The sequence below is a fragment of the Jaculus jaculus genome, chromosome 13, assembly GCF_020740685.1.
Source record: "Jaculus jaculus isolate mJacJac1 chromosome 13, mJacJac1.mat.Y.cur, whole genome shotgun sequence".
Classification (NCBI taxonomy): domain Eukaryota; kingdom Metazoa; phylum Chordata; class Mammalia; order Rodentia; family Dipodidae; genus Jaculus; species Jaculus jaculus.
In genome coordinates this window covers 3,681,906-3,691,815 of record NC_059114.1, presented here as the reverse complement: position 1 = coordinate 3,691,815, position 9,910 = coordinate 3,681,906, and positions in this window count along the sequence as shown.

The following is a 9,910-nucleotide window of genomic DNA, read 5'->3' as shown; positions in this document are numbered from 1 at the left end:
TCCCCCCCCAACTCACTCTCTCTCTCTCTCTCTCTCTCTCTCCCTATCCCTCCCTCTCTCTGTCTCTTTCTCTTGCTTAAACAAATACATTAAAATTTTTTTAAATGTTTAAAAAAATAAAGAGATGTAGTCAGGCTTGGTGGTGGCAAACACCTTCAACCCCAGCATTTGGGAGTTTAATTAAATACAGCCTGGGCTCTAGTGAGACCTTCAAATTTTCCTCTAAAAAAGAATAAAGAGGTCTGGAGAGATGGCTCAGCAGCTTAAAAACTAATGGCCCCAGTTTGATTCTCCAATGTCCATGTAAAGCCAGATGCACATAGTGGCATATGCATCTGGAATTCGATTGTAGTGGAAGGAGGGCCTGGCACGCCTCTTTTCTTTGTCTTTCTCTCTTCATCTATCTACCTCTCTGCTGGCAAATAAATAAATTTTAAAGATTTAAAAAAAAAAAAAAGAGTGAAAATTTTTGAGCAGCTTGTAACCTTATATTGTGCCCAAAATCAACCAAACACTTGAACGAAAATTCATATTTCCATAAACATACTCCAAACATAACAGGAGTCTGCATTGAACTGTAGGTTACATAGCTGTGCATTTGCAGAAGTGCCCACTACTGTTTCTTCTTCTCTGAAATGAAAAATAATAATAATAATAAAAGTATCCAAGCTGGGCTGGGCGTGGTAGTACATGACTTTAGTATCAGCACTAAGGAGGCAGAATTATCACTGTGAGTTCGAGGCCACCCTGAGACTACATAATGAACTCTAGGTAAGCCTGGGCTACAGCAAGACCCTACCTCAATAAGCAAACAAAACAAAACAAAACAAAAAATCCAAGCTGGGCATGGTGGTTCACACCTGTATCCCAGCACTCAGCTGTCTGAAGCAGAATTGTCTCAAGTTTGAAGGCAGCTACAGCAGTGCAACAATACCCTGTCTCACAACACATACAAAAAATAAATAAATAAATAAATAAAATAAAGCTAAAAAAAAAAATAATGGTTAACTCATAATTTTATTTATTTATTTATTTAGGGTTTGTTTTTTTTTTTTTTTTTTTGTAGGTCGAATCTTTCTCTAATTCAGGCTGTTGTGGAATTCACCAGATAGACTCACGTTGGTCTTGAGCTCACAGCGATCCTCCTACCTATGTCTCAGATTAAAGTCATGAGCCACCACACCTAGCCGAACTAGTAATTTAAAATACATTTCGGTAAAGAATTGAACATGAATGTTTTTCCATTATGATTTCCAAGGGTGGGGGCTGGTGAAGAATAGGAGTTCCAAAAAGATTCTCTGGGGCTTCCCTGCCCCTCACCCCAGGCATTGCCACATCCGCTGGGCACTGCCTGCACTGGGAGACTCTAGATGGGACTCCAGGTCAGACCTGTGGGTTGGAGCCCTTGGAGGTTGGTCAGGCAGTCTGGTTGATCGTTAATTTTGACATGACTACTCAGCAGATTTTAAAACCTTTTCGTGTAGAGAATCTTGGGATGGGCAGAATTGATGATTGCCTACAACTGATCATGTGGTGATGAGACTGAAAAGCCCCTTCAATCAGGCACACAAACCAAGACCTGTGAAATCATATATCCCTTATTGGTTGTAATAATATTTTATTTTATTTTATTTCATTTCATTTCATTTCCATTTCATTTATTTTTTTATCCTATCCTATCTTACCCTACCCTACCCTACCCTATCCTATCCTATCCTATCCTATCCTATCCTATTTTACAAGGTAGGGTCTCACGTTAGCCCAGGCTGACCTGGAAGACATTCTGTAGTCTCAGGGTGGCCTCGAACTCATGGCGATCCAAGTGCTGGGATTTAAGGTGTGCGCCACCATACCCAGCTTTTTAATTTTTTTTTTTTTTTTTTTTTTTTTGAGACTAGGTCTTCCTCTGTCTGAAGAAGAAGAAGAAAAAAAAACTTTAAAAGTGGCCATTTGGGGCTGGAGAGATGGCTTAGGTTAAGCACTTGCCTGTGAAGCCTAAGGACCCCAGCTCAACTTCCCAGGACCCTCGTTAGCCAGATGCACAAGGGGGCGCACACACCTGGAGTTCGTTTCCAGTGGCTGGAAGCCCTGGCGCGCCCATTCTCTCTCCTCTCCCTCTCTCTCTCTCTCTCTCTCTCTCTCTCTCTCTCTCTCTCTCTCTGTGTGTGTCTCTTTCTTTGTCATACTCAAATAAATAAATAAAAATGAACAAAAAAAAATTTTTAAGTGCTCTGACAGAAATCTGTCTTCTTAAAAATATGGCCATTAGCAAAAGCATTCTTTTTTCTTTTTCTTTTTTTGTTTTTATTAAGTAGAAATTTTGTATGGATACATCATGTGTTGGTACCATAATTTCCCTACTTCCTGCTCCCACTGCACTGAGGGCCCTCCTTAGTGGGAGGGATTGCTGGGATTCAATGGAGTTGTGAGTTATGACTTGTGAGAGAGAGCAGCGCAGTCATGGGTGAGGAGGACAATGCCTCCGGATATTCCCTCCCACCCCGTGGCTCTAACATGCTCTCCGCCCTCCCTTCTGCAAAATTTCCTGAGCCCTGGAGGGCATGGTTTACTTCTGCTTTAGTGTTCAGCTCTCAGCAGCTTCTGGATTTCTGCTCTGGTGCGTTTTGAGTGTCCCCAGTGTCCATCCCCATCCATCACCTGGCCCGGGTTTGTCCAGCTCGCTGTGGAGACAGCGCCCTTGCTCATCTCTCAGTTCCTCTGTGGTTTCGCCTGGGCCCAGCTGCTGTGCCAGAGGCAGTTCATCTCCTGCCAGGGAGTCAGTTAACCTGGCCTTGCTGATGGATTTTGGTCGTCCTCCTTTTTCTCTGCTTTCTGAAAAGAAAAATAAATTCACGGGAGCTGCCTGGCTTTACTCCAAGCCTCTCTTGCTCTGGTCCTGCCCCTCCCAGGCAGCCACCGAGGAATCAGCATTTATTTTTATTCTTTTATTTTTTGAGACACAGCCTCACTCAATGACACAGGATACCATAGAACTGCAATCCTCCTGCCTCAGCCTCCCAAATGTTGGGATTATAGGCTTGAGTGAACATACTGGGTTGAAATTCCTTAAAAGGATCAAATTATCAAGCCGGGCATGGTGGTACACGCCTTTAATCACAGCACTGGGGCGGCAGAGGTAGGAGAATCACCATGAGTTCGAGGCCACCCTGAGACGACATAGTGAGCCTGAGCTTTAGTGAGACCCTACCTTGAAAAAACAAAAACATTATGACCTGCAAAACCAGACGTGAGATCGTGATTAACTCGGTCCCGGTTCCTTCCCTCTTTAAACCTGAGGCTGAAGCCCCAGAAGGCAGCACTGAGGTTGCTTCCCGCTTATCCTCCCAGCATGGCTATGCTGGACAGTGAATCTCTTTCCTGGCTTTGGGAGATGGCTTAGCACTTGAAGGTGCTTGCTTGCAGAGACGGCCGGCTCAGCCCAGGCTGACCTGGAATTCACTATGGAGTCTCAGGGTGGCCTCAAGCTCACGGTGATCCTCCTGCCTCTACCTCCCAAGTGCTGGGACTAAAGGTGTGTGCCACCACGCCCAGCTTGATTTCACTTTTTTTGCATGAATACGAAGAATTCTTTTCCTAGGGTTTCCCAAAGCCCAAACACAGTCTCACGTGACAGGATTGTAGCAACACACGTACATCAGAGATAAGAGAGGACCAGATTAGTGGGGCGTGGAGGCCCACACCTTTAATCCCAGCACTCAGAAGACACAAGTAGGAGGATCTCTGTGAGTTCATGGACGCTGAGACTCCATAGTGAATTCCAGGTCAGCCTGGGCTAGAGTCTTGAAAAACAAAACAAAACAACATAAAAAAGGGAGGGGGGACTTGTTTATGAAAACCTGGGTTACATGGGATATTTTTTATAATCATGGAATATGTTAATAAAAAAGTTGAAAAAAAAAAAAAACCTGGGTTACCAAAAAAGAGAACTAAAGTATGTTGCTTTTCTCATCAATAATGAATAGAACAAACAGTTTCTGGGGGAAGAGACTACCGGCAGAATATCTTCTCCAATAGTATTTCTAGGGCTCCTGGAAGAGCAGAAAGGTAACAATGAACAAAACTAGCTAAGAAATTATCTTGCCTGGCATGATGGCCTTTAATCCCAACAATCAGGAGGCAGAGGTAGCAGGGTTGCCGTGAGTTCAAGGCCACCCTGAGACTACAGTGAATTCCAGGTCAGCCTGGGCAATAGCAAAACCCTACCTCAGAAAACAGAAAGAAAAATTACCTGAAACTCTTCTCACCAAAGGCATTATATGATATCATTTCCTTCACTCGAACCAAAGAAGATGGCCCTCCAAGCCAAAATGCATCATGGGTTATTTATTCCTAATCTGCCAGTCTGTAATAATGACCTGCTAGTGATCCTCATAGGAGTTAACAGTTGTAAGAAGCTTTTCACACACAGTATCATTGGGTGATTAGCAGTTATTGCCTAGTCAACTGGTAATCTGACTGATGTTCAGAGAACAGGGTGAGGGACATAGTGCAGTAGGAGGGCTGAGAAAGAAGAGGCAGACCTTTGGACCCAGGTAGAGGATATTTGTAGCAGGAAACAGAATTGTAAAGGAGTACAACCTCAGGCCCCTTTGGATCTTCACCCGTCACCCCTACTGGTTGAAGTGTCACAGCTTTCTCCGGTATTATGCTGCATTCCCTGGCACTGCATGGCATTCCTGGGTGCTGCACAGAATTCCTGGGTATTGGTATTTTGCTGTTGTATTAACACATATGTCTTCAGCTTGGCCGAACATCATGGCAATCCTCCCACCTCTTCCCCCTCAGTTCTGGGATTGAAGGCTTTCTTTGTTTGTTGGCTTTTGAGGTAGGTTCTTTCTCTATCCCAAACAGACCTGGAATTCACTATGTAGTCTCAGGGTGGCCTCAAACTCATGGTAATTCTCCTAGCTCTGCCTCCCGAGTGCTGGGATTAAAGGCGTGTGCCATCACGACCAACCTTGGCTGTACATTCCTTAACAGCAAGATAAATTTGAAAATTAAGTGAGGCTATGTTTAAATGAGATTTAGCATGTTGTTTGGCAAATGAAACATTTTCCTGCAGTAGGATATATCCCTTATTGCCATTTATTTAAAGGTGCTCATTTAGGGCTGGAGAGATGGCTTAGCGGTTAAGCGCTTGCCTGTGAAGCCTAAGGACCCCGGTTTGAGGCTCGGATCCCCAGGTCCCACGTTAGCCAGATGCACAAGGGGGCGCACGCGTCTGGAGTTCGTTTGCAGAGGCTGGAAGCCCTGGCGCGCCCATTCTCTCTATCTGCCTCTATTTGTCTTTCTCTCTGTGTCTGTCGCTCTCAAATAAATAAATAAATTAATTAATTAATTAATTTTAAAAATATTTTAAAAAAAGGTGCTCATTTACAATTACATATGGGGACTGAACACGTGTTTGGCTCCTCAGGGGGGGGCGGGGGGGGAGGGGGGGGTGTAAAAGAGTTTAGCTTTCTTAGCAGACACTGGATACCCCAGGGCTTGGAACATTCCCTGTAGTCCCTCAGTGGTTTTATCTTGCATTCCTCGGCCTCAGAGGCAACAGCGGGTCATGTGCATGCTGGAGCAGTGTGCTCTCTGGGTGCTTTGGGTAGAATCCTAAGAGGGATGTCATTCACTTGACACGCAGCCGTTCTTATTTAAGGTGCTAAAACAAGAGTTCCCAAGTGACTTGCAGGACACCTGCGCTCCTTCTGGGGTTGCTGCGGAGGACGTGCGTCTCAGGCCCATCTGTGGACATTCAAAGACGACTCCTCCAAACTCTAGGCAGAATTCTTTCTTACATTGTGAAAAAAGTCGTGGGACCAGGTTCAAAACGCTGACTATGCGTGCGTGCGTGTGTATGTGAGTGTGTGTGTGGGCGGGTGTCCTGTGTGCTTGTTGCACATGTCTCCAGCCCAATAGCACGTGTTCAGTCCTGCTGCTGCACCCATGTGACTGCGTGACTGTGGCGTAAACATTTCATCATGGAGGGCAAGCAGTCCAGGAGGCCAAGCACAGTTCCAAAGTTTCTTCAGTAAACACTGATTCTGAGGAGAGATCTCAGGATTTGGTGGTGTTGTTGTTTTAACTTTTGCTCTTTTCCTGGTTATGAAATTATGTAGAAAAATGCTGTAGAAAAGTGAAAATAGCTTTTGCTGCCTCCTGAACTTCCAGGTTCTGGTAAACTGAGACAAGGGGAGACCCCACCCCCACTCCCACATGGGCTCTCTACCCCTCCTGCCCTCCACATGGAAGGAGCTCTCTACACTTCCTTCTCATAATCTCAAAACCTTTACTTCAATAAAAAAACAGGAGTTGAGCTGGGCATGGTGGTGCACACCTTTAATCCCAGCACTCAGGAGGCAGAGATAAGAAGATCACCATGAGTTCGAGGCCACTAGAGACTACACAGTGAATTCCAGGTCAGCTTGAGGTAGAATGAGACTCTACCTCAAAAAATTAAAAAAACAAACAAACAAAAAAACCAGGAGCTGTCATTTCACCAGTGATCTACAGACTTCATGCTCATCTCATGCATTACATCTTGGAATTGGTCCCTTAAAAAATATGTGTAGTGAATGCACAGATTTGTTTTTATTTCACTTATTTATTTATTTATTTGACAGAGAAAGAGGGAGAGAGAGAGAGAGGGAGAGAATGGGCATGCCAGGGCCTCTAGCCTCTGCAGACAAACTCCAGATTTGTGTGCCCCCTTCTGCATCTGGTTAATGTGTCACCTGGGGAATCGAACATGGGTCCTTTGGCTTTGCAGGTAAATGCTTTAACTGCTAAACCATCCCTCCAGCCCTAATGAACAGATTTTAATTAATTAATTAATTTGCAAGCAGAGAGAGAGAGGGCATGCTAAACAGCGGATGTGTGCAGCAGTCTGGGAAGTGAGCCCAGGTCGGTCAGCAGACTTTGCAAGGAAGTGCTTTTAAAAGGTGAGCCATCTGCCTGGCCCTTAAATTTTTACTTTACTTTTTTTTTTAAGCTCTCTAAAAGGAACTTTTATTTATTTACTTAATTGCAAGTAGAGACAGAGGTGTGGGGGGAGAATGGGCAAGCCAGGGCCTCTTGCCACTGCAAAGAGAACTCTGGGCACACGTGGGACCTTGTACATGTGGCTTTATGTGGGTATGAGGAAATGAAACTTCAGCCATCAGGCTTTGCAAGCAATTGCCTTTAACCACTAAGTAATCTCTCTAGCCCTTGTTTTGTTTTTAAGGCAAGGTCTCATGTAGCTCATGCTGGCCTCAGATTCACTTTGCAGCCGAATCTGATCTTGAACTCCTAACCCTCTGCTTCTGCTTCCCATGTGCAGGAGTTACTGGCAGGTGCCACCACGGCTGCAATGTATGTTTACAGTGTGTTTTGTAGAAATACTGAAGGACATTATCATCTAAATTGTAAGACACTCTTTATTTTGACTCCAAACCAAGCTGAAAGCATATTGGTGAAATTTTCTTCCTCTCTGAATATCTTCCTACACAAAGAAGACTGACCAAGGGCTTATTTTTCTACTTCACAAATTAATACGCTACAATTAACAAGATAATGACTCTCATTGCTTTTCTTCTACGAAGGCTGAGATTATTTATTACCTGATAGGTTTTTCTACTATACAAACCAGATATCTCCATTTGTATGAGTTTGTGTTTCTAAGCATCTTTTTTCATCATGTTTTAAGAACCACACAATTAAATACCTGCTTCACGCACCTGTAGGAAAATGCAAAGTGAAAGTATGAGAAGACAGCCACCTGGTGGCATAAATCAAATCTATCACAGAGGTCTCCGATCTACAGGACAGTTGGGGACGATTTTTCTGAGGGTAAAGTTTTGGACAAGGGCTGAGTGAAGGCTACTTGAAAAGCCCGTGAGTCTGCGTGAGTGTGGTGGGGGTGGAGGGAGGCGATGCAAAACACCTGTAACCCTAGCAGCGAGGAGGTGGGGACCGTTCCAAATCAGTCCTTGGCTACAGAATGAGTGTGATGTGGGCCTAGGCTGTGTATTTAAAATAAAAGAACAGTGCGTGGAAACTGGAGGAAATACAATTTACTGGAATCGGGTGGAATTGGTAACATAGGCAGGAAAGCAAGCAACCTTGCCTTCTGAGCATGTTGGGGTCGAGGCCTGCTGGGAAGTACGAACTGAAAGCGACACCCTCATGTTGTTTGCAGTATAAACTTAATGCTGTGCATACTGCGTGTTTTGTTTTGTTTGGTTTTGGTTTTTCTAGGTAGGATCTCACTCTAGCCCAGGCTGACCTGAACTCACTATGGAGTCCCAGGGTAGCCTTGAACTCATGGCAATCCTCCTACTTCTGCCTCCTGAGTGCTGGGATTAAAGGCGTGCCCTGCCATGCCCAGCAATACTGCATGTTTTAAGCCCTCTTTGTGGATACACTTTTTTTTCTTCCTCACAAGAGCTTAAAGCAAAATGGTATTGGTGAGATGGCCAGCTTTCTCATAACATTATTTTAAACAACTTTTATTACTAACTACTCTGTAATATTGAATAATGCCCATGAAGCTGACTTGATGACTTCAGATATGTTCTAGAGTGGACGTGTGTAGGGAACTTGGATTCTCTCTGAAGAAGGCCTGGCAGAACCTGTTCTCTGCTGCCTTAGTAAATAGTTCCTACATTCTAGCATGTGGAATATGGATCGGATATTAAAGTATTTGGGGGTAACAATCTTATTAGAAAGCCTGGGCTGGGGCTGGAAAGATTGCTTCGCAGTTAAGACACTTACCTGCAAAGCCTAAGGACTCAGGGTCAGTTACCCAGAACCCATGTAAGCCAGATGCAGAAGGTGGTGTGGGCATCTGGAGTTTCTTTGCGGTGGCTAGAGGCCCTGATGTGCCACTAATTTCTCTCTCTCTCTCTCTCTCTCTCTCTCTCTCTCTCTCTCTCCCTATATCAAATAAATAAGTATATGACTAAATTTTTTTAAAGGCAGGGCTGCTTTGATATTTGCTTATATTTGCATATTAATGAACATCGCCTGATCTGATAGCTGGGACGTTCAATAAAGTCTTCTATGGGGAACAAATGTTTCTAAAGTAATAATAGGGTTTTTCTTTTTTTCTTGTGCTTAACCTCCAGACCCCCAAGGCCTCACACATGCCAGGAAACTGTTCTGACAACTGAGGCACACTCCTAACCCTTTCTAAAATTAACTTTTAGGTACCTATTATTAAACACTTACTAGATGCTAGACTGTGTTCTGGGTATTAACTTTAATTTTTCCAAAGATCTCTATTAGATAGGAATTATTACTATTCCATTACCTCTTATCTGGATGTTATGGAAACACACGTGAGTTAACTTGCTGAAGATTGCACTACTAGGAAATGGTTATGACGGGAGTATTTGTTTTCTTACAGTTTTTTTTCAATTTTTATTTCATTTATTATTATTATCAGTATTATTATTAACAACATATTTTGTATGGATGCATGTGTTTATACTCTCTTTTCCCTTGTCCCTGCCCCCATTCTGCTGGGGACCCCCTCAGTGGGGTTGCGGGTATTCCCTATGGGCTTGTGGGTTATGGATTGTGGGAGCAGCAGTCAGTTACTTTGGGGGGTAGGTAAAGTTTTTTAGTTGTTGTTTTGTTTTTTGAGGTAGGGTCCCCTCTAGTCCAGGCTGACCTGGAATTAACCATGTAGCCTCAGGGTGACCTCCAGCTCACAGTGATCCTCCTACCAGCTGCTGGGATTAAAAGTGTGCACCACCATACCACCAAATATATTGACGTTTTGTGCATAAGTCAAGACTGAGTGAGAAAGGCACCTCTGGCTAAGCTGGGGTAGTCAGTAGCTCTTGTCACCTGTTTGTGGCCAGCTGTGCTGGTCGGATCTTCCTTCCATACCCAGGTCAGCCAGCTCCAACTT